Source organism: Corythoichthys intestinalis, chromosome 2 (assembly GCF_030265065.1).
Source record: "Corythoichthys intestinalis isolate RoL2023-P3 chromosome 2, ASM3026506v1, whole genome shotgun sequence".
Taxonomy (NCBI): Eukaryota; Metazoa; Chordata; class Actinopteri; order Syngnathiformes; family Syngnathidae; genus Corythoichthys; species Corythoichthys intestinalis.
In genome coordinates this window covers 64,865,186-64,890,004 of record NC_080396.1, presented here as the reverse complement: position 1 = coordinate 64,890,004, position 24,819 = coordinate 64,865,186, and the positions used below count along the sequence as shown (strand labels likewise).

At 38.7% G+C, this 24,819-nt stretch overlaps 1 protein-coding gene across 7 annotated transcripts in view; it reads right to left on the bottom strand.

Moving 5' to 3' along the window:
- The window catches only part of agrn (agrin), a 526,155-nt gene that overhangs the window by 226,960 nt on the left and 274,376 nt on the right, over positions 1-24,819 (bottom strand). The window lies entirely within an intron of this gene.

Here is a 24,819-nt window from a genome sequence, read left to right as displayed (position 1 = left end):
TGGTCGTATATTGAGCATGATTTTCCCATAATAATAATAATAACTATAATATGATTCATTTGTTTCACAGCCCAAAAATCGACGCTAAATCCTGAATAAATACTTCTGGTATAATTACAAATCACAATTACACATAGCAAAACAAATAAATTATACATAAAATTCGGAATATAATGTATAATAATAATAATAATAATAATAATAATGTAATGAATCGAGTTCTAATGTAGCGGTTGTGTTTTGCATGCTGTTCCTGAACGCACTGTGTGACTGACGACAGAGAGAGAGAGGGGTGTGGTAAAATTTTAACTTTCACTCTTCATGTTCTGTTGTTGTTGGCGTCGGCTACAGCTGTACAGTGTTGTATTCTCAAAAAAAAAATGATTAAAAACTTGACGAAGCTGGTGACTTCCTTGCCGATGTTACAACAATAATAATTAGCACCTTAACTTTTAGGTCAAAGAAGGACTGTTGAGATCATGGACATACGTATTCCGGCAGTATTGTCGAGCCAGTTCATTGACGCGCACAACACAATCATTTTTTTTTTCATTTCCATCTGAATCTTAAATGCTGAGCGTCACCTTTTTCTAGCACCTGCACTAACCTTCTTGGGACCCATGTTAATTTCGCTCACAAAAAAATCTGCATGTCCGTCTTGGGGGAAAACAATGAAATTGAGACGCTGTCAAAATTTGTTGTATTTCCAGCATGTCGTCATACGTCGAGACAAATTATGAGTTAAATTTTACGTCGGATGTTGAAAGGATCGTATGTCACTGTGATCATATGTTGAGGTACCAATGTGGTGAGTCTGTCCGTCTATTTACACTATACACAAAAAATTCCGTTATGTTGCCCAATCAATTCCAATTCACAAAGCCCACAAAAAGGCAAGTTAATTCTATGCTCTACTTCCTCTACTTCTGTTCCCAGCAATACCCATGCTTTGTCAACATCCAATCTCATTCCCAAGATACGGAACAATTCACACTGACCCTTTCAAAATGTCAGCTGTGAATACAGTACAGTACTTTGCATGTCCATGAAGTTGCCACCTGCAAAATCAATTCTAAAGTAATGCAAGAAACTTTCAGATGATTTCCTAGTTTTTTTCTCAAAATACCTTATATTGCTGCTATAAATAAAGCCACATCAAAAGCAAGCATTTGGAGCACTCTATTTCTTGACAGTGTGCAGAAGACTGCTGAGAACTGTAATTGTACATTTACAAAAAAAAACAAGCACAATTTTAATTTCAAACACTATATGCTGTATTGATGCATGTTTATTTAAGATGCAGTACCATAACCTATATTTAAACCATGTATATATCTATGTGCTCAATGTGTCCAGAACTGTGACTACTCTATCAGTATTTCCCACATATACACTGGCACATATCTGTCACAGATCGCTCCAAAATCAATTTATCAATAGGAGAGGGCCTTTGTAGACAAGCTCTTGCTAGTGTTCCCAGACCATGGTGAAGGCGAGAGCTGGCTTCACATTTAGGCACAGCTCAGTTTATCATTTGACAAACATAAAGTCAGTGATTCCGAGCAGGATTTCTTCGAGGAGTTATAACTGTGCGGAGCAAAGACATGTTACACTGTTGACTATTTATAAATAAACGGGTATTTTGCAAACAAAATCACTACCATAATTTTTGCACTATAGGGCGCACCTTACTATTAGCCACCACCCACCTAATATGGCACGAAAATGACATTTGTTCATAGATAAGTCAGACTGGACTATGAGCCGCAGCTGTCATTACTGTATTATAAGCAGGGGTGCACATAAGTGGTCCGCATGCGCGCATGCATACTGGACGTAGACAAACGCGCTGGCCCTCAACGGCTTACCGATGGCTGACCACTGTATTTGCGGCGGACACGAGAAAATCACTTCTCAAAATGTCGAAGAGGCAGGCCCCACTGAGTAATTATTTCCGTGTTCCCCCACCCTCGTCAAAAGACAGACAGACGACAGAGACGTCACCGGAGCTACCGAAAAAAAGGACTTTTGCTGAAAAGTGGCTGCAGGAGGTACCACGGCTAGAAGTAAATGATGCTCGCACGGAAATGCGGTACAAAATGTGCCGTGAGAATCCCAATGTCGCTGATAAGAGCAGCGCATTTTATTTAAGGTCAAAGAATTTCAGCCATTCAAACTTTGAAAAGCACGAAAAAAACAGAGCATGTGGCAATTAAGCAAACTATCATGTCAGACAGGACCCCACTCGCACAATGTACAAGTGGCGGAATAAAGGTAATGAAAACAGCGCCATGCACTGACAAATGTGTTTTTGCTCACATTTTACAAAGCTAAACATGCACGTTCAATGAAGTCTTATGAGGAGGACATCCCACTTTAACAAAGGCTTGGAGTTAATGTGGGAGCCGCATAATGCCCTTTATTTTGAATTGGTGCTTTTATGTTTATTTCTTTACATTTCACTTCAAAGTAATGGCAATTTTGTTGTGCCAGTCAATGTTAATCAAGCATTAATTGTTAATATAATTAATTAAAGGTAATTGGCTATAAGTAAAGCTTGTCATAATTTTATCACATCAGGCGGGACGGCTCTCAAGCTCAATGAGGACCAAGTCACATCTCCAGGTCCTCCTCTGAGAACCTGGGCAAAAAAAATATGTGCACCCCTGATTATAGGATATTTACACCAAAAGATATTAATCTGTAATTTCAAAGAGGCATCATCCTACTGTCATAAGACCAAATGAACCACCACAAAGTATTGAACGAATTGGCTGAAAAGCTTCATTGCTTCAGGAAGCTTCATTTGGCCATCACTGCTCCCTTGAGGGAGAAAGTCAACCTCTGCTGCCACCTGCTGTCAGCACTGTTTTTTTTTTTTTCTCCAACATGCCTCCCAGCATGCACTGCAGCACTACAGATGTAAATAACGATCAAAATTCATGTTCAGAGCTAATTATTTCTTCAGTTACTGTTCCAGTTGTTTCATTAATTGCTTGTTATGGTATTTGGTAAAACTTTTTTGATAGTGGCACCATAAGACTGTCATTAGACAATCATAATTATGACATGACACTGTCATGAATATGAATGAACGCCTATAACTGATGTCATTTAGTGTTATCCGACAAATTATTTCACATTTAAATGGATGTAAAAGATCAAAGCTGGACATACAAGGGAGTTAGTAACATAATTTGCCGGTTGACACTGAATTATAGCTGTCATAAGCATTCAGTAATGACCATGAGAGTGTTGTGTCATAATTATGACGGTCTTATGACAGCCTTATGATGACGCTGTCAAATAAAGTTTTACCTATTAACCCAGATTTCTTCTAACCTGGGTGAAACCAACCTAAGTTTGATCTTTTTTCTCTCAGTTTGAGTAAGTTATGGAGTAGAGTAGGGGGAAAAAAATCATTCTTCTGAAAGAGTAATTTTTTGTTCTTGAGTTTCCGAGTAGTAGTCACCCATTATTTATTTTTTGTATATTATACACATAGAATATTATGTGGGCCTCGAAAGAGTTGTCAAAATACTCTAAATCTAATAAAATTGTAGAGGTTCTCTTCTCTGAAATTGGCTGACCGTCAAAGAATTAAATGTGGGTTTTGATCTTAGAGCAGAAGATGATGTATCATTAGGGCAGTGCTTGCCAATTATTTTCTGTTACGCACCACCCCTAAGGGAAGAAATAAATGTTTTTGCTAGTATCATTTGACTATAAAATTATTTCTTGTTAACATTAAAGAAAAAAAAATATAGATCAACTCACAATAAAGTATAACTTCATTAACATTGTGTTTGTTTATAACATGAAAGACTTAAAGTGCCTGTGACAGCACAATAGCACTATTATGTGAATTAAAATCATTTTGAAACGATTCGACTATATACAACAATTTGTCAAAGCGCACATGACGACAAATTAGTCTTTTAAGCTGCCGTTTAGTCACGCCTGTCATTATAGCGCTCTAGCGTCCCCAGCTGGTGGATGACGTCGGCAGGGTCACGGTTTCAGCTGATTTAGAATTCAGTCCATTGAGAAGTAAGATTCAGAACGAGGAAAAAATGTCATCAAAAAATCATTGTTTCATAGAATGAATATGAAAAATATTTAAAATGTATTTAATTAGTAGGACAGGGCAAAACTACTGCATAATGGTCAAAACTGTCGACTTCTTGCACCTCCCGAACAGTACGTTATGCTACCGGGGTTAGTCCGGCTTCTGTCATTTCCCTGCCCCGGCTTCGGTGACGGAGGAAAGCGTGCAAACAAAGCAGGAGGCATGACAGCTATCCGACATGCTAACCCGAACCGAGCGTCTTTTCCAAGGCTTATTCTCGCCTTTCGAAAACGAAAAGTCACACAAAACTACCCCGGATCATCTCATACGGCATCGGGGTTGACTGTCTTCACCGATCGGCCCCGGGCGGCGAGCAAGTTACAACTCGTCGTTCCCCTGCTGCGTGCAGGAGTGCTCATTGAGGGGGAAGTAGCAGGAGAATGACCGCCGAGAGGCTGTTATAATCTTTTTTGCCTTTCGCAAACAAAAAATAGCACAAAATTAAACCAACTCATGTCACACACGGCGGCGAGGTTGACAGCCTTCACCGATTGACGGCATACAAGTTACAGCTGGTTGTTCCCCTGCTGCGGGCAGGAATGCTCGTTGCTGGGGAAGAAGCTGAAGAAAGACTGCCGGACAAACTGGCCGACGTTGGAGGACTGCGTGGCTGCCCGAGCCCAACACAAGGATAGTGGTCTATTGCTGGGCACACGAAGAGGGCAGAGGGGACTGGAAGTCTGGACAATATGGAGAACAGCAGACTAGAGCGGGGGGGCTTCACAAGTATAAGCCGAGTATAGAGCTTTCTCGGCAGGCACACGTAGAGGACCGAGGCGGATGTGCGACAAACCACCAGTCGTCGGCCAAGTGGCCTTCTCGGTGGACATTCAGCCACAAAACGCAAGCCTGATCCCAGTATTTGACATAATACAAAAAATGTAGTTACTCACTTCTTCGTCAGTCCAATGGTCCCACAGTTGTCGAGCTTGTTTCTGCCAATGTCCGCAGTGAACAGGAACTTTTTGAAACCCAAAAAGGCTCACACACCTCTCCCTAGTGCAGCAACAAAAACCTGCAGCACATTTGGCTGGGGTGATGCGAAAAATTCACGAATTAATTTGCAAAATTAGCTGAATCCGCAGTCCATCTGCATTCTACATAGCAATGGGGTATTGTCGGTTGCTAACTCGGGTGACGTCACATTCGCATTCTTCCTCAATCCAGGAAGTCCCTCATTTTCATGGTGCGGGATTCAGAAAATTGAACATATCAATCGATCTCTTCCACACACATCCAAGCAGTCCATTTCATTCGGAGCATAAAATACCATGTGAAAAATGAAATAAACATGCTTTTTGCGGTCATAGAATTCAATTTACCTGAATTTGAAAAAAAAAAAAAAAAACATACACTCAAGGCACATTTTTTGACTATTTGATACGAAAAAAATGAAATTTAATAAAATCAATAAATGATCACTAAAACAAATTGATTAGCAACATTAACTCAGAGCACAATATGCAAAACAAAAAAGAATAAAAACAAAAAAAAATCCTTGAACAGAGAGACAGTTTTTATTTTGCAGCACTTGTATCATACAGCATGACTGAGACCATGTCTAATGCTGCAGGCACTATAAGCTACTCTGATATGTTTTTTTTTGCACTAAGCAACTTGGTAAGCCACCTTTTATGATAGTAACAGTGCTCGCTAGGTTACTGATGTAGCACTCACAAAGTGGTACGATTGTTGGCAATATTCGGCACATTTTCGCTGAAAAAAATTCAAGCGGTTTCCAAATGTGATTGGGCTCTAATGTGTTTAAGTGACGTCTTCATTGATTTCACTTCACATTGTCCACTGCCAACATTTTTGGACACAGCAAAGATGCAAACATTCCTCGTCTCCAACTGTTTTAAAAGTGAAACCAAATGCCACGTACGCTTTGTCATATTTCCTGGTCATAGTTTTTGGAGACTTCATACATCCTGTTCTATGCTGTGTGCTCTTGTTTAATGCAAAAACACTGCACTCACTCTGAAAATGCCACTGCCACCCACCGAGTGGACGTGCAATTACACATTATTGTAGTCCGGCAAAAATGTATGTTCCGTGAGGTCACATGCGGCCCCCTGGAGGGGCAAGCCCTACTATTTGAGAAGTACAGCATCAGGGTCATCAGACGGGATCGATACATAAGCAAGCAGAGTTAAATTTAGTTTTAACCAGAGGTGGGTCGAGTAGCCCAAAAATTTACTGAAGTAAGAGTAGTGTTACTTCAAAATAATATTACTCAAATAAAAATATGCATCCAAAAAATGTACTCAAGTACAAGTAGTATTTGGTGAAAGGAATACTCAAGTAATGAGTAACATTGTGAGTAATAGCTTACAATGTTAGATTAAAAAAAAAAAAAACATTATTATTATACTGTACTATGGCATACATTATCATATTGAGCCAAAGAAATACAAAGAAAAAATTCAGTGAGAGAAAAAAAATCTACAGAAATGAAGCATCATTCGTCCAAAGAGCATGAGTGCCCTCTAGTGGAGAAAACATTTTTCCTATAATGAAATTAAAAGGATCAGATCTCCGGTTTTCCTCTGGTTTATACTTTGTGTAAAAGATCTTTGTAACCAATATAGATACGCATTCAGTTGTTAAGTACCATGTCAACCATTAGAATAAGATTTAGCATTTTACTTTGCTTCATGCCATTAAAGTTTTACTGGTGCTCCAAAATCTTATTTTTGAAAATGTTCCTACTAAAATTTATAGATGAAATCTTGTGTATTCTCCTTTGTCAATTATCCTTGTTTGCCCCGCAACCTGATAGCCAACAGCAGGTTATGTTCATGTTCATGTGGGAAAAACTGTGTATCCATAGAATACACACACACAAACAAACAAACACAGTTTTATCCTGGCCAAGTTATGGTTATGAATACCAAGCAAAATCTAATGCCTTGGGGGAAACGAGAGCAGCGAAATCGAGTTATATACCATGACCTCATGCCCTCTGTGTGTTAGCGTGAGCATGCATAAATGTGTTAAACAATCCCCCATGAGAAATTTGATTAGTCTGTGTTTGTGTACTAGTATATCTGCATGCAAGTTACTGCTTATGACAGGAGCAGCAAGAAATGAGGAGATGTTATCTTTAAGAGGCAAATGAGAAGGAAGACAGTGAAGAAAGTGGATCAGACGGTTGAGCTATAATCTGCATGGGTAATTTCTGATATCAAGTTTTAGGTCACATGATACTGACCTTTTAAGGAACTTTCGCGAAGATGGAGATTTCAAATGCTTCTAATTTGTAGTAAAGCTACATTGTTATATAATAATGAGAAATACTGTAGCCTTTGAGTCGTTGCCATGGCGAGGCCAGATTACGGCGACAGCTTTTCCCCTGCTTCTCTTAGCATTCCAGTCACCACTATAGTTCTTGCCGCTTCTTTGCCTTTTAATAGTTATTTAATTGGTTTCGATTACTTGATTTAAGATGGCCCTCTATAAAAATTTAATAAGATCACATTAATTTTCTGAAAACTCATTATTAGACCCGAAAACCTCCCTGTAGTTTTGTAAATAAACCAACCCTGTGCTATGTGGGAAAATAAATTCCAATACAAATTGTTTTAACAGACATGTTGATTGCATACATTGATCAGCAGATCTTATTAAGCCTTTTCTAAACCAGGGGTGCTCATTACGTCAATGGCGATCTACCAGTCGATCGCAACACTGGTGTGGGTAGATCACGATAGGGGTGTACCATCTGAGGCGCCCCACGACTGCGATTCAGTGTGCTATGATTCGATTATTGAACGATGATCACGGTTTTGGTGATGATCGCGATTATCGATGCATCATACATTACTAATTAATAAAGTAGCCAAACAAATTTATGTCCATTATTTAGCTAAAATATCCTAATGATTCAACACGAACAATGGAAACATGCCCATACAACAAAAAGCTGCCCTTAAACTGCATTTTTTTGTGCAAAAAAAAAAAAAGTGCAAAAATATTAACCATATTAAAGGCAGTACTTATTTTTTTCAACATGCCCTAAAAACACACAGCTGAAGTTGATATGCTGTTTTTCACAAGAAGGATGCAAAAACATTAGCTGTTTCAAAGACAGTACTTATTTCTCTCAACAATACAACAAAATTTACACTGGTGGAATGAATTCCACATTTTCCGGAAACAAACAAAGTTTCTTGAGATATAAGACTTCTTTTAACCAATATACTTTGTTTTCACAGATTTCTAGACTATTTCGCATGTTTGTAGTGTCACCCCCTGTACTTAATCCTGGTTTCAAACATTCTGCATCTGGAATAACTTTTGTACACCACCCAACAACGCACAACTTGACATGGAAATACATGTTAGCGAAGTCACTAATTAGCAGAGCGCTCAGTGCTAACTAGTAACATCTCAAAAACGATAACAATAAAAGCTAAACAGTACAAGAGGGTTCGTGTACTCATCTCTGATAGACGGACACGGGACTTAGCAAAACACTAGGGACTTTTTCCAATTAACACGACTTGAACCTACTGCTGGACAACTGAAAGACAAGGAGCAACGAACTATCTCTCTTCCCCTATGGCTCTAAAAAATATCATGCGCACAGAAGAGGACCCAAAGCATGACCACCGGGTTCCTGCCTGTCTCATACACAAATTTATTTTCAAGTCTTTTGAAAAGGAGCAAATCAATCGCTCAGTAACCAGCTGCAACTATCATAATGTTGTGTGTGCGTCCCTTAAAGGTGTCCGGGTGGCAGATGTGTCTTGTTTTGTTCCGCTATTAATGGCTGTCATAAAGTTATTAGGGAAAATCATCGTTTTTGAACATTTATGAATCATAGTCAAATCATCACGTGTCGAACTGTGATGCATCTAATAATCGATTTTTTGGCACACCCTTAGATTGCGGCATAAAAAAAAAAAAAAAAGGCTTGGGACCTTAAGGGGTAATCATGTTTTGTTGTGCAATGTTGCTGCTGACCTTTGTAGGCACAATACAATGCCAAACAAATGAAGTTTAATTGTATTGAGTTGACAAAAAATAGACACAAGCTTGAGCTTTCCAGCTTTCTGATCACAGGAGAGTCTCCCTTAAAATTAGATCGTGAAGCAACAAGAACACATAGCCACAATATCCTCAGAAATCAGTCAGGGCCTGCACAAGGGCTTAGGACCACTGTCTCATCAAAAAGATGCACGGGAGCTCTTGATCACTAATGATACTGTATAATGCAAAAGGGGATGAAGTCTATTGTTGTTCTTGCAATTTTCTTTTTAAAAATGTTGAAAGTGAAAAATAAATATATTTCAAACATGAAATCATTTTTGTGTTGTCATACATATAATACTATATATCATACAAGTGATTATTCTTAACCAAAATGGCATAAAAACACCAATTCTAGTTTGGGTCATTTTTGACCCACTTATGAAAGAGTGTAGGGGTCCAATTACTTGTGCATCTAAGGGTTAGAAAAGGCAAGATAGAGAAAACAACATGTAGCCAGAAATTTGGGAATGAAATAATGTGGACAAAAGAAAAATCTGAATATTGGGAGGATGATAGAAGACAATAATAGAAGAGGAGAGACCGTGTAAGACAAAGTAAGAAAGACAAAATAACAGACTAACGCAGCTCTCTACCATCTAGCAAGGGTTGACAACAAACCAGTATCACAAAGTGTGAGAAGAAAATACTGGAATAATGTAAGATGGAATTCCGCAAAAACACGAAGGTTTCTTGATCTTAGCAGACTTCTTGACAGTCAGGTTATAGGGAAGGTTTTAAAGTAATAAATCTACACTTTCTACAGCACAGTTAAAAAAAAGTAGAGAGAGAGAAAAGGAGTGGGGCTGAATAAAAAATAAAATAAAAACATGAAAAGCAGTCGAGGTAACAACTGCTTGATTTAAGGCATCTGCTCTTTACAAGTTCAGTTGAAAAACTTTTTTGTTTCTCTTACTTCTCTTACTTCCCAATCCTTTAGGGAATCCTTTTGAATGTATTTCTTTGTTATTTTGGCTGAAGGTGGTGGAGAGTGTGCTGCTACCACTTCTTCCGTATACATGCTCTCTGTAGGTACGGTACAGAAAGAGGCATCTTCAGGCTGCAGCACACGGAGTGCAATGACCTTACTGTTTACAGCTATGTATGTGGTTCTGTAACTATTTTCCATGAGTGCCCGACTGTTGTGGTTCTGTCAGTATTTTCCATGAGTGGCCAACAGTTGTAATTTCCCAGATTTAACGGCCAATCAAAAATGCCTTCTTGTAACATATCAGCTTCAATTCACATTTCCAGCCAAGCCAAGTGTGGATATTCTGTCACCAAATGTATTCGCACTACTGATGAACGGGGACTTTCATTGCCAAAAGCCTCTAAAATTACCACACTTTCACATTTTTTTTAACCCAATTCCCAATACATCCTCTTGTCTCCTCATTTTCATTCATGTAGCTGCAAATTAAATGACAACACAAGAGGTTTTCTGAAATAAGTAAAGCAGAGCGATGTTAATCATGTGTGCATGTGATCTTATAATTGCCGTCTTAGATTTCTGCATGTTGTGGAACAAATACCTTTCTTATTATTGTGTGCAGAGAGGTAAACAGCACCAACAAATAAGGCATCATGCACTGTCTTGAATAAAGAAGTTTATTTCCGCGACAGCAGCAGCATCAAAATACCACACAGTGCACAAGGTTTGTATATGGCTTTTAATCTACTCCTTTCGTCAGCTGCGCCCCACCAAAACTATATGCTTCTCGAACAGTCCCAAACATAGATTTGTCGCCATTTGCAATGCAATGCAACGTGTTTTTTTTTTTTTTTTTCACCAAACATTATTTTACATTACACTACCAGATTTGCATCCGAAAGTTATGTTTGAGCGGGATTTTGTAAGCATCATAAGTAGGGTTGGGCATTGAGCACCAAGCATCGATGGGATCCAGTTTTCACACTCCAATGCTCCCGGAACTGTTCGAATTTTTAAATTTCCATTCCATGTTTCGATGCCCTGACCGCCAACCGGGAAAAAAATTGCTGCCGAACACCACGAAGAAGCCACGTGAAGCGTCTGTTTGTGCAATGTACCTTGATTATAACCATGGACAGGTTGTGGTGGTGTGTTTGGCTCAACTTTACCCCCAAAAATAAAATGACCAGTAAGCTCAGTGCAACATTTGCCACACGACTATTGGTGGCTGCGCGACTAATATGATTAACACCTCCGGCTTAATGGAATACAAGTGCCGAGTGCCAAGTGCATACCTGAGTGCCGCGTATTTGACACGCTACGCCGGTCCTCGTCATCTAACTAGTCAAAACCAGGTAAGTAAAACAATAAAATACCTCGGTCTTCTGCTGCCCCCGCGACCCGACCCCGGATTAAGCGGTAGATGATGGATGGACCGATGGATACAATAGTACGAGAATATGTCGTATTATTACATCGGACTAATGTGGCTATATAAGCAGCTACGTACTTTATGCTGAGGCAAAGCTTAAGTATTTTAATTTGTTTTTAAATGACAGTGCAACTCTACATTGTTTGAAGAACCACTTGGGAATTTTATTTTGTATTCACTTGAACCTCTTTTGAAAGTGCAATCTTAGCAAGGTTTGTTTTACATCTCCTAAAATTTATTCTGCAACGCATTAAATGTTCATAATCCGATTACAGTTGACAGTGACAACTAAGTGCACTTTTCAATGCCTCTCTGTCATCTGCTGCTACTTAACTGCTATTCACACATATTCTATGTGCAATACTTATTACGTGCAATATTAAGTGTGCAATATTTAATGCCTCCCAGTCAACTGCTGCTACTTCACTTCAATTATTTGCACTGCCTGAACATAGGACTACCTCATACACATTTTATATTTATTTAGTTTTTATATTTTTATTCTTGTAAGCCACTTTTGAGATTTTTAATTACAGGGATATGCTCCACGATTTCATTGTACAACTGTATAATGACAATAAAGGGCTACAGTATTCTATTCTATTCTATTCTATTCTATTCTATTCTATTCTATTCTATTCTATTCTATTCTTACTCGATTATTCAAACTAACTAGTTGATAGATTAACTACTAAAATAATCGATTGCTGCAGCTGTAGAACGGATTATGTTGGTTAGGTAAGGTAACAGGTGTGGTTTGTTCAGAAAATACATTAACACAACTTTGGAATTAATATACATTGAGGATCCTGGGCACTAGTGTTGGAAGCATTGACATAACACATATGATGGATTGCATTTTAGAAATTGGAATAAACAATGTTGAAATGCAGAGGATACTCAAGGGCTACAACTCAGTTGAGATATTCTTTTACGAAAGTCTTCATTGATCAAAATCAGGCCTATACACTTGATACAGATTTGGACATACAGTATATAACACTATACAAAACATTTGTAGATACAGTGACATTGACCAGATATTTCATATGTATTTGGCTTTGTGAATGAAAATAATACAGACTGTATTACGTGCAGTATATGTAATTCCAGCACACTGACAGGCATTAACCACACGATTTGTTTATCTGGCTATTCAACTAAAAAGGGTGAGCAAGTATACTCTTGCATGTGAGCTGAATGCACACAGAGTGAAACGACCACTGAATACAACGTCAGCATCAAACATACAAAGTAGGTCTTCGAGTACGTGCTGAAGTCCAGTTTAACGCCAACAGAATTTCAGTCAAAATAAAACACACCGTAGTCTGACAAAAAATATATACAGTATATGCACATATACTATAGGGGAAAAAATTCTCAAAAACTAAATTTAACACATTAAGCACTTTTAAACGATACATTTGAAATCTCGTAGAATTCCTGTCACCAAAAGCACAATTATTGCGAGATGGAAATTTCATTTACAAATTTTGAGCCAAGTGTCTGGTTTCAGTGGCCTGGCTCACATATTGTATAAGTGTGCCAGTCTTGGAGTGATATAAAAATCTACAACTCAGTGTGTGAGGGAGCATACGTTGAGTGAGTAGAAGGCAGCAGTAGGGTCTAAGCACTCACGAATGCCCACACAGAGACACACAAAATCCCAATGCAATTTCCAATTGTAAACCAAGTTCATCCACGCGCACACTTGCATTCTACTTTGCCTGCTGTGCTTCCACAAAGCAAACGTAAGGACAAATGAAAGTCCATGTTCCACTACAGCGGCTACATAAGATGAGTTCTCCAACAATTCCCGGTTTCTCTCCGGGAGGGCGAGTAACTGCACATGCAGCCCGGGAGGGGATTTACTTTATGTTACTGGTTGCCTTAAAGCACGCACGGCTTTCCCAGAACGTGGCGCGGAAATTAATGAAGTAAAATGTGCCGAGGAAAAAAACAATGCTTTAAATCGAGTTGTCTGATATTATCGGATAGACAATAATATCGGCCGATAATTTTAAAATGATATCGGATAATATCAACATTCATTTTTCATTATCGGTTTTGGGCCAATATGCATGGTGCCTTCTAAGTGAATATAGAAGCCTTCTGCCTTTGTACAAGGGCTGGTCACAGCTTAGCATAGCAGTTATGCTTATTGACCACTAGATGCAGAGGTGGGTAGTGGCGCGTTACATTTACTCCATTACATTTACTTGAGTCACTTTTTGAGAAAAATGTACTTCTTACCCCGGTAACACACCAGACACGTCAACGGCGCATCAACGATGCCGCCTCGACAACGCAGTGAAATGTGGCTGTTAAAGTCAATCAGTCAACGTACACTAGTCGCAGTGCGGCCGCGTGTTAGACGCGTCCCAGAAGCGGCTCAAAGCGTCGCACACGAAAAGAATGGCAGAGTTTATTATTTGACGCGAGATGCGGCCCTCCTGTGTCAATATTACTAGATAGGATCGGGCAGACTGCGAGTCACTCGTGTTAAAATACAGTGGATCCAGTCCATTTTCAGAATAATATGCAATCGTAACCCTTACTTTTCGAGTCCATGAGATCTCTTGTGGCTGTGGGTTGATCGGGTCACAGTTTACTCGTCGTTATTGATTTACTGCAGTCTTCTCAGCTATTATAATAACCAACAGGGCAGGACAGTACCAACGCTGCTTTTAATCTCGCCGCATCAGTATTCCCGTGTTCAATACAAAATCCTCCTACCATAACAAAACAAGTAGGAACTAATATTCACATAGGAACTAAAATTAAACAACATAAAATATAGAATATAAATGAATACTACATCACATTTAGTAAAACCTGAATACATAATAAAATAAATAATAGCCCACATAAATAAAATACATTGAAATGAGCTAAAACACCTGTAATTAAATCATAAGAATAATACACAAATCCTGCTTACACAATTACATTTATTTATTTCTGTGTGGCGCTTTAACTTGAGAAAAACCATCAATAAAGCTTTACAAAAATGTTCATAAGAAAAAAAAAAAAAAATTCACTAAGGACATTTGTGAAATACATGTTAAAATGTTTGTCATTGGGATTTCGTTTCTCTTTAGCACAGGACTTCTTTTTTCGTCTTTCTTTCAGAAAAAAAGCTGACCAATACGCGGGGTCTTAAAGGCAAATGGTTGTTGTATTATTATCTTTAAACACCCGCTACACTCGCGCGATCTTACAATCCTCGCGTAAACCGATATTACATATTGACTTTATTTTTGCCAGAGATGCCGACAGTAGCGCTACCTGTTTCACTATTGAGATGTCGCAACAATAAACACATGACTTCATAATACCCTTCAGAGGTAACAATGTTTTTTCTAAACTAGAGGGCACTCATACTCTTTGGACAGGTACTGTGTCATGTGTTCTGGTCTAAATTTGATGATTTTCGTGTTATCTTTTTGGCATAATACGGTCATCTAATCTAATAGCCTCAGCAACTCAGCAGGGATCCCCAACCCTAACGAGGACTGGTACCAGTCTGTGGCACATTTGCTACCGGCCGCAGAGAAATAATAGCTTGTTAAAGACCGCAACCTGGCCTGTGCCTCTTGACTAATTCGAGTAGAGATTTGTGTATGTCACCCTCTAGTGGGTGGCTGCCACTACTGCTGTGTTTGCACACCTACAGCAGTCCAGCGTCAGTCAATCCAAACAGTAAATCACGCTAGCTACTGTTGGCTTTGTGCTGTGGGTGGCAACGTCTTTAGACAGCTTTCTTAATGGGGAAAAGGACACATACTGAGCATCATACCTCCTGGCGAACTGTATTGCTGAAGCCAAGAAACTTTTCACGATTGGAGAAGATCTCATTATGCCTGCGACCAAGGATATTTGCCGTCAAGTTTTAGGAGAGGCCGCTGTTAAAAACGGTTTATTCAGCGTATGGTGACGTAAACTTTCCCTCCACTTAATGTTCAAAAAAGACCCATATCACACTGGTCCGTGGACCAAAAAAGGTTGGAGACCACTGGGCGAAAGTCCAGTATAATAATAACAGTTCTTATAGATGAAGTTGTGCTGAGGAAAAAAAAACTTACTCTACTTTTACTCGAGTAATATCATTTCGAAGCAATGCTCCTCTTGAGTAAAATGTTTGCCTAATCTATCCACCTTTGATTAGATGTCTCCAAACTAAGATACTTGGGATTTGTTATTTGAGCAGAGCATTTGCATTGATAGCGCAAAAAAATAAAAGAACAATAAATGTTTGAAAGATGCAGTGGTACCTCTACATACGAAGTTAATTCGTTCCAGGACCTTGTTTGTAAGTCGAAATATTCGTATGTCGAGCAGGATTTTCCAATAAAAATACATTATAATTCCATTAAATTGTTCCACAGCCCAAAAACCTTCACTAAATCCTTTAAATACGATTTCTTTGGCGATGTTACCGCAATAATAATTATCAACTTAACTTATAAAGACTGACGAACGGTGGTCAGAGGACGACTGTGGAGATGTATTGTTGAGCCAGTTCACGGATGAGCACCCCGCGCTCATATTTTTCTATAATTTTCCTCTTCATTTCAAAGGTAAACATCACCTTTTCCTTGTTTCACCACCTGTACCAACCTTTTTGAAACCTGTGTCGATTTTTTACACAAGAAAATCCGCCGTGCGTTCGTCTGCGGTGCTGTCATGTCGTCATGTTTCCAGCATGTAGTCGAATGTAGAAACTAATGGAGAGTCGAATTTTACGTTGGATGTCGAAAAGATCGCGTGTCGAAGCGAACGTATGACAATGTACCACTGTAATAAGGATGTTAAGCCAATGGCCGTATGTATTGGTATTAGATTTTTGCAGTTGGACAATCTCGGGATATCGGTTAAAAAGTCATTATCGGACAACTCTGGTTTTAAAGTTTCTTAGGAAACATAAGAAATATTGGAGAAAACATATATATATATATATATATATATATATATATAAAAAAAAAAAGCAACTGTTTTTGAATGTCATTGGAAGTCCTATTCTCTTTTAATGTTTCCCTAAAAAAATGTGCAACCTGTGGGGCATTTCATTCTGGGTGTTTAATTGAATGTTGCACTGTTTTTCCACTTTGGCTGCAATTGATTGAGTACCTTTCTCATTTATCGCTGTTATCAGATGCATACTTTAAACATGGCCTCTTTTTTAAAATTCTGATCATATCTGATGCCATTATCTTCTAACTACTTGCCCGCCAAGAAATGGAGACAAGATGATTTTGAATTATCCATTAAAAACAATATGACGATGGTGAAGAATCGTGTCCAGAGCTCGCCTGGGCAATTAGGTGTATGTAAATATTGCATGGAGAACTGTGAGCAAACAGAAGCCTTCATCTCAACATCTGGCCCATGGGAGGAGATTAAGACCATTACGTAGACACCTTAAATGTTCTAATAGCCTCTTTGGTAAGAGGATTTACAGCTTAATGGCAGTGTGTAGTCAGAGCAAGTATATTGGGATGACAGAGATGATATTGAAGTATAAACCAACCAGTCTTTTTAAGCACATGACAGTGGGCATCCAGGGAGGAACACTACCCTACTGTACTGTTGACCTCATATTAAAGAGAAAAAAACTCAAATCACTGAGGCAAAACTGCTTACCTAAAATGCAACATAATACAATAATTTCTTCCTCATCTGAATTCATTCAAAATTCAGTCTTTACCTGATTTTAACGTCAGTAGATCAAACAATTTGAAAATAAGCTTCTGAACTAGGCATGTTCCGAAAGCAAAATTTTTGGCCGAAACCGAAAACCAAATATTGAAAACACTTGGCTGAAAACCAGAAAGGCCAAAAAAAAAAAAAAAAAAAAAAAAAAAAACTTCCCTTATTTTCCGATTAATTCCCCTTGCCTTAGCAGTGGTTCTACAACCCCGGAGGCTCGAGAAATTTAGTTTGAAAGGTGCCGATTCTGAAACCCCAGTGTTTGAGTGTTTTGTGGCGCAATCTGAACACGTCCCATAGCAGAGGCGCAAGCATCGTCATAGCATTCTGTTCGGTGGACATAGACACACATGTCACAGCCGATGAAACCTTGATGAATGCATTTTCTTGAAAGTTTGGGACTCTTGAAAAATGGGTCTCACGCCTCCAATTGCTGAGCTAAATGAGATCTCGATGTGGGTTTCAGTGGAACTGTGGTTCACAACAACAACAAAAATACTATTCCTTTCTTGCCGATAGTAGTAAAGCTCTTTACATGGTATTGCAATCTCTCCTACTCCTTAAAATAAGACTGTTTTCTTGTGCAACAAGTGGAATCATTGAAGAGCCACGCGAGTGGGCGAGTTCTAGCGGCGACGAAGCCGCACAAAGTTTCTTTCGGCTAGATTAAACGGCGACTTGCAGAGGGGGTGTGGAAGTCGCAGAAAAAATGTGACAAAAGGAGGGAGTGGTCATGCTATAAACATATTGCACTAAACCACAACAAACGCACATGTATGTATTTGAATACTACTTTATATATACTGGACTGTCTCAGAAAATTAGAATACACAATATTCTAATTTTTTGAGACAGTCCTGTGTATATATACAGGACTGTCTCAGGAAATTAGAATACACAATATTCTAATTTCCTGACTGTCTCATATTGTGTATTCTAATTTCCTGAGACAGTCCTGTATATATACACAGGACTGTCTCAAAAAATTAGAATATTGTGTATTCTAATTTCCTGAGACAGTCCAGTATATACTACCGGGTATTTGCTTGATTAAACTCCAAACTACTCACGCACGAGCGTGTAGCAGTGTTGAAGCAAACTTATTTTCCTGCACTTAAGAATTTATATATTTCTTTGATTCCTCAAAATACTTTCAAACTGTGGACATGTTGGCCGTGAGCCAGTAGAGTTGGCTCGCTCTGTTTTGATTACGTCATCACAAGAGGACTACGGCTCTTCACACTATGCGGTGGTAAACTTTTGGTATTTTTACCAAAAGCTGAAAATGCTTTCGGATGAAAGTTTTTGGCATCGAATTTTCGGACCCATCTGTAATCTTAACCACTAGAGGCAGTTAATAATATGAAATTGGACCAACCATGTAACGCAAAGGCAATGACCACAGATATGTGGACTAAAGAAAATAATGTGTTATTAATTCGGCTGTCTGTGCTGTATGATGATCCCTCCAGATAAAAATGGCTGAAGCAAAAAAGATTATAAATAGGCATAAATAATATTTTGAAAAACTTTTTATTATTTAACAACAGAATGCTGATATTGCACAACAAATATTAGTCCGGAAAGAAAGTAAACTAAAATGTAAAAGAAAGTTATCGGACGTACTGTGAACAAACCACAGCATTTTGCCACCTTAAACTGTGCCTTCATGTCATAATTATTGGTTAGGGGCTTAGAGGCATTATAATTAGGGGATGTTATTACAATTATGATTAGTTTTGTACAAAATACCATTGAAAGATTGAAAGTCTGCTACAGACGCTCTGCTCACATACACTACACTTTGGTGACTCGAGTGCAGATAAGATTGTGTAGTTGATTTGAATGAGACAAGACAGTTTCTTCGAAATTTTGTCACTTCATTTACCACCATGAACACCTGCCAATCATTTTCAAACCACCGAATAAAGACATTTGCAAGATAATCCAAGTGACAGGATTCTTGGAATACACCCCTGTCTGTCAGACTGTTCACCTTCTGCACACTCTTCTGTCTGGCTATCTCTTTCTCCCCTGATTTGCCCAAGAAGTCTATAATCTCAGGCAGAGTGACCTGCCCAGACCTGTCAATGCTGCTTGAATTTAGAAAAGGAATATGAAATGCTTGGCTTCACAATGACCTCCAAGTGTCGCTTATTCTGGTCTCTTGCACAGTGAAAATAACCTACAGTCGACCTATTGTTATATTCAATGGAAATCATTTTTATGCCAATTGATCAGCAAAGTCCATCTACTGAAGTCAAAACGGGGTTTGTTCCATTTCGTTTTTAAAATCCATTTCCCTTCTCTGAAGCAAGATTGTGTCCATTGCAACACTGCTGGAATTCATATGAGGTTCTTATGAGTGTCCTAAATTAACAGTTTTTACAGGCTGAATGTTTGTTCTTTTTCTTCTTCTTCTGTAATCTAACAATGAAATCCTACTTCTCCATCACTTGTGAAGTGATTGTCTTGAAACTTGGTAGCAATGTAGCATGGACCATTTTCTATCAATATTCCGTTTATCAGGGCTGATTAATTAATTGCGGACTGTGTGTGTGATTGCTTGCGTTGCCTGTAGGTTACTAGTTAGCCAATAGAGGGTATGCGTGCGCATCCTTCAGCCCGTAGTGTGTTGTTGCACACTCCTGCTTGTTTGAGCAACAAGTTATCGCTTAGTGGATTTTTTTTTTTTTTTTGACAGCGATTTTTACGACAGTGCAGAGGGAGGTCTCAAGGTCACTCAATTTATACTTTTTGGTGAGGACACTAAAATTGCTACTCCATTATGCATGAACTAATCACAATGACATTTGATCGGTATATTCTTGCGATGTACACACTTCAATCATTGGAGCCTGGTTTCTCTCAGTGCTGAATAATATTACATTAATTAATTGTGGAGTTATTTGTACAAGTTAGTTCCTAGAGGGCATGCAAGCTTTTCAGATATGCTTTTCTTGTCTCTAGGTAAATGAACCATTTAGAGATCAGTCCGGTCGGTCATTGTTATTTTTGAATTGGGTTTTAACAGTAGAGTCAAACAAATACAAAATAAGAAAATTTGCTAGACTAACCCGTAACTAAGCTTTGCCAACCTTAAATGTGCTAACAGTTGTGTAGAGTATGTGACTTCTGACTTTTTTTTACCTTCCCTCTCTCCACCCATTACTCCGCACTTACCCTCCACCCCCACACAGACATAATGAACTTTGGCCACAGTTGCTTTATTCTAATTGTGGCTGACTGAATCTTCCTGTTCGGTGTCACCTATTTCTTTGTGAGTAAATGGTAGTTGGTAAACCGACCAAATGACGAGTTACTGCCTCCTCCAACTTGTCTAATTAGCGAGCATTGAATGAGTGTTGCTGTGGCCGAGGACACAGCATGTCGAACTAGTGTTCTGTCGATTTGTGTTCCCCGTCCAATTGAAATCCAAAGCGCAGAGGTGGGTAGTAACGTGTTACATTTACTCCGCTACATTTACTTGAGTAACTTTTGGAGAAAAATGTATTTCTCAGGCTACGTCTACACTAGGACGGATAATGGCCTTAAACGTGTAATTAGTTGGAGAATATGGTATGTCGGCTACATTAGTATGCCTCTTATCCGGATTAGTTGTTAGATGGATAATGTAGGCGGGTAATGTTACCCGCAGCCTACGCGCCGCCTAATATGGACTGCTGTCTCCGTACAACATTTGGATACTCAGGAAGGGACGTAATGCCGTCGCTGTTTTTAGTGCAGCATGACAGCATCATAAATAATGGAGGCGGACGATCACGACGTGGCATTTCTGCTCTTGTTGTTTTCCACACATTTTTCTTGAATCTTCAAACTACGTCTCAATAATATGCTTCAATTCAGTGCCCATTTGGGGTCCTCCCATAGCGGATCAGGTGGAGATGAGCGTTTTTTTACAGACCTCGTCTCCCGATTTGTCGCCGATCAGCCAGCTGCTGGGCTGTCCCCTGCCAACTCAATGCCCACCAAACATGAGTACTGCATTTCACTTTTAGTTTCATAACAGGAACTATGAAAGAACTATTCACCATTCAGCTATTCAAACGAGGAACTATTTTCTCCAAAAGAGTATTACACTCAAGCTCTTTGGACGAATGATGCTTCAGGTCTGTTGATTTTTTTCTCTTGCCTGATTTTTTTAGTAGTTCTTTGGCTTATTGTGGTGATGTAAAAGTTTATAGTAAAGTATAATAATCACAGTTCATATCGATAACTTTGTGCTGAGAAAAAGAAATAGCAAACTTTGTAAGCAGTTACTCACAATGTTACTCACTGAGTATTTTTTTTTTCATCACATACTTTTTTACTTGTACTTGAGTAGATTTTTTTGGATGACTACTTTTACTTTTACTTACGCCCTACCTCGCCAAAGCGCTACTGAGCATGTGCATGGCAACCACACCCCCCAAGGGTTATCACAGGTCAAATGTACGTCCAGTTGATCTATCTTTTTGACTATGACGTTTTTGCTGTTATTGTTGCTGCAAGTGAGTAATATTTTTAAAGTACACTGGTACCTCGACATACAGTACAACTGCTTCGACACACGATCTCTTCGACATCCAACGTAAAATTTGGCTTGCTATTTGTTTCTACATCCGACCTCATGCACGAATTATGACGATTTATGACAGTTACCCAGTTTTTTTTTTTTTTGCGAGAAGACGGACGCACGGCGGATTTTCTTGTGAGAGAAATCAACACCGGTTCCAAGAATGTTAGTGCAGGTGGTGAAAAAGAAAAAGGTGAAACTTACCATTGAAATGAAGATGGAAATGATAGAAAAATCTGAGTGTGGTGTGCGCATCCGTGTCCTAGTTCGACAATACTCCTCCTCTGACCTCCGTTTGCCAGTCTTTATAAGTCAAGATGACAATTATTATTGTGGTACTATCGCCAAAGAGATCGCTAGCTTCGTTAAGTTTTTAATCATTTATTTCAGAACTTGTGCAACACAACACGGCCACTGTCCACCGCAGTTGACACCAGCAACAACAGAACGATAAAAGAGAAAGTATAATCTCAGCAGCACCTTCATTACTCGGTGTTGCAGCGCATTCACGTACGGCACGCAAAACACATCCGCCACATTAGAACCCGATTCATTACATTTTTACAGGAATTATTATTATTAGGAGTGGGAACCTCTTGTTACCTCGCGATACGATACGATTTGCGATACAAAGCTCACGATAACGATGATCTGACGATATGGCGATACAACGATTATTGATACATTGGTCGGAAAATCATTGTAGGATATTCTACAAACAACTAATAAACAGAAAAAAAGAAACTGCTGTGAATTGGATTGATTTTATCAATAGTACACGTCCGGAGGGAGGGATGGCAGCGAATGAACATTCGTTCATTGAACATTTATGGCCAGTAGTGGCAGCCAATGCCAGGCAGTGAGGTAATTTTGGGCTATTTAAGGTCATTTACCTGTTAATTTTCAGTTACTTCCTGTTGATTTTGGGGTGTTTTATGGGTCACTTCCTGTTTATTTTGAGTTACAGAACAGGAAGTGACCTGGGAATCACCCAAATGAATAGGCAGTGACTCAAACTCAACAGAAAATGACCTGTAAAAGCCCTAAAATGAACAACAAGTGACCTGTAAATGCCCTGAAAATCGGACAGAATGACTGTGAAAGCTCTGATTTCGAAAGAACAAACATTCCCAGTCTAAATGGATTGGGCGTCGAGCACTGTCAATGCAGCCTTAGAGTTAACTGAGACACTATTATGGTGGAAGATTTTTGTAGCAACTTGTTGGTTTATTTTTATGTACTGTATTTATTATTAGACATTGATACCGTTTTAAAACGATATCTCGATTCTTGGCAGGAGCATATCAATAACCTTTTGGGATACAAAGTATCACGATATATCACCATTTCGATATTTTGTCACACCACTAATTATCATTATTATTACTATATTATTATTCCAATTTGTACTTCTAATTTATTTGTTTTGCCATGTTCAATTGACAGTTGTAATAGTACCAGCAGTATTTATTAAGGATTTAGTGTAGGTTTTTGGGCTGTGGAACGGATTAGTGGAATTATAATGGATTCGGATTGAAAAATCCTGCTCGACATACGACCATTTCGACTTACAAACAAGGTCTTGGGACGAATTAACTTTGTATGTAGAGGTACCACTGTATATTCATTTAATCGTGCCTTGTGACCACTAACCTCTGTAAGCAAATACGTATGCACGAATGACTAGAATAGAATACTGATCATAGCGCGAGATAATAGCATAAGGAAGTTAACGATATGATGCGCAGTAAACGCGAGGGTCGCCTGGGTTTTAATGGCGTCTCGATTATTGTTCAAGATAAATATTGATATTATAGCGGGATAACTGCGCATAAACTGTCCCCCCGCCAGCCATAATGTTATTAGTGTTTCATCACTGGGAGTATCTGAATAAACGTGTCAAAATAGATTTGTTCGACGGGACACCATGCATCGATAGTCCTCGCCGTAGAGTTAAGGTCCTGTAAACAATGGGGAGTTTATTTCGACAGAAATGTGATGGGCTAAAGGCATTGGGTCTCAACTTCAGTAGTGTGTGTTTCCACCTTTACTTGTAACTCCTGCGGCACAGCCTACGTGAGAGATAGATTCATTTTTATTTACGATAGCTTGTGCAACTGGTGTTGTACCACCATTTTGAAAAAAAAAAACTGATGAAAACATAACTAAAATTTGAATTTCTTTGATAATAGCACCGGATCAGTGTGAACAAGGTGATACATTGTCATTGCTATCACAGTATTGGTTAGCCTGGCATGCTAATGGCTTGTGAATTGGAGTACCTGATTGGAACAATTGTAACGGTCACTTCTGTGATCCTCGTTGTTCTTTAGGACATCCACCACACAATAGCGCCTCTTTATGTTCACTTTCTTCTTCAGTTGCTACCTACTTTTTGGGGAGTCAAGTGTGATCATGTGTGCGTGATCTGTTGCTCTCCCGAGTGACGAGTGGTTGAGCTGGATTTATTTATTTTTTGTGTATTAAAAGTGCATAAGTGGAAGTCTGCTCCTTTTTTTTTTACTTTTTATGCACTCACCATGCCCTGCCACGCGTTACAGAATATGCATGACAATCATTCACCCAGGCAGCAGCAACAGAAATTAAGTATTTTTACAAAAATCCTGGTTAACACAGCAAGGCACATCTATTGTAAATCCTTGAGGTTTTGAGAACATACTTAGTTGCACATAGTTTTTCATCTTCTAAAGGCGCTATTTTAACTTCAGTTACTATGGTATAATATATGGCCTTTATTACACAAAACAAAAAAAATCCTACATGTGGTGCTGAAACAGAATAATCGATTTCTATTTATAGTATTCAAATGTTTGAAATGTTTCAGCTATAACAGTGTCAAAATTGCTTTGTATTTGTTATTGCGGCAGTTGAAATTTAACTAAATGTCTACTTATTATTGTTTTCAACCAATCAAAGGCCATTGAATAAAATCAAATTGAAATTGAATTGTGGCAGTCTTTGTATTATCTTCAAATATATGGTAGTTA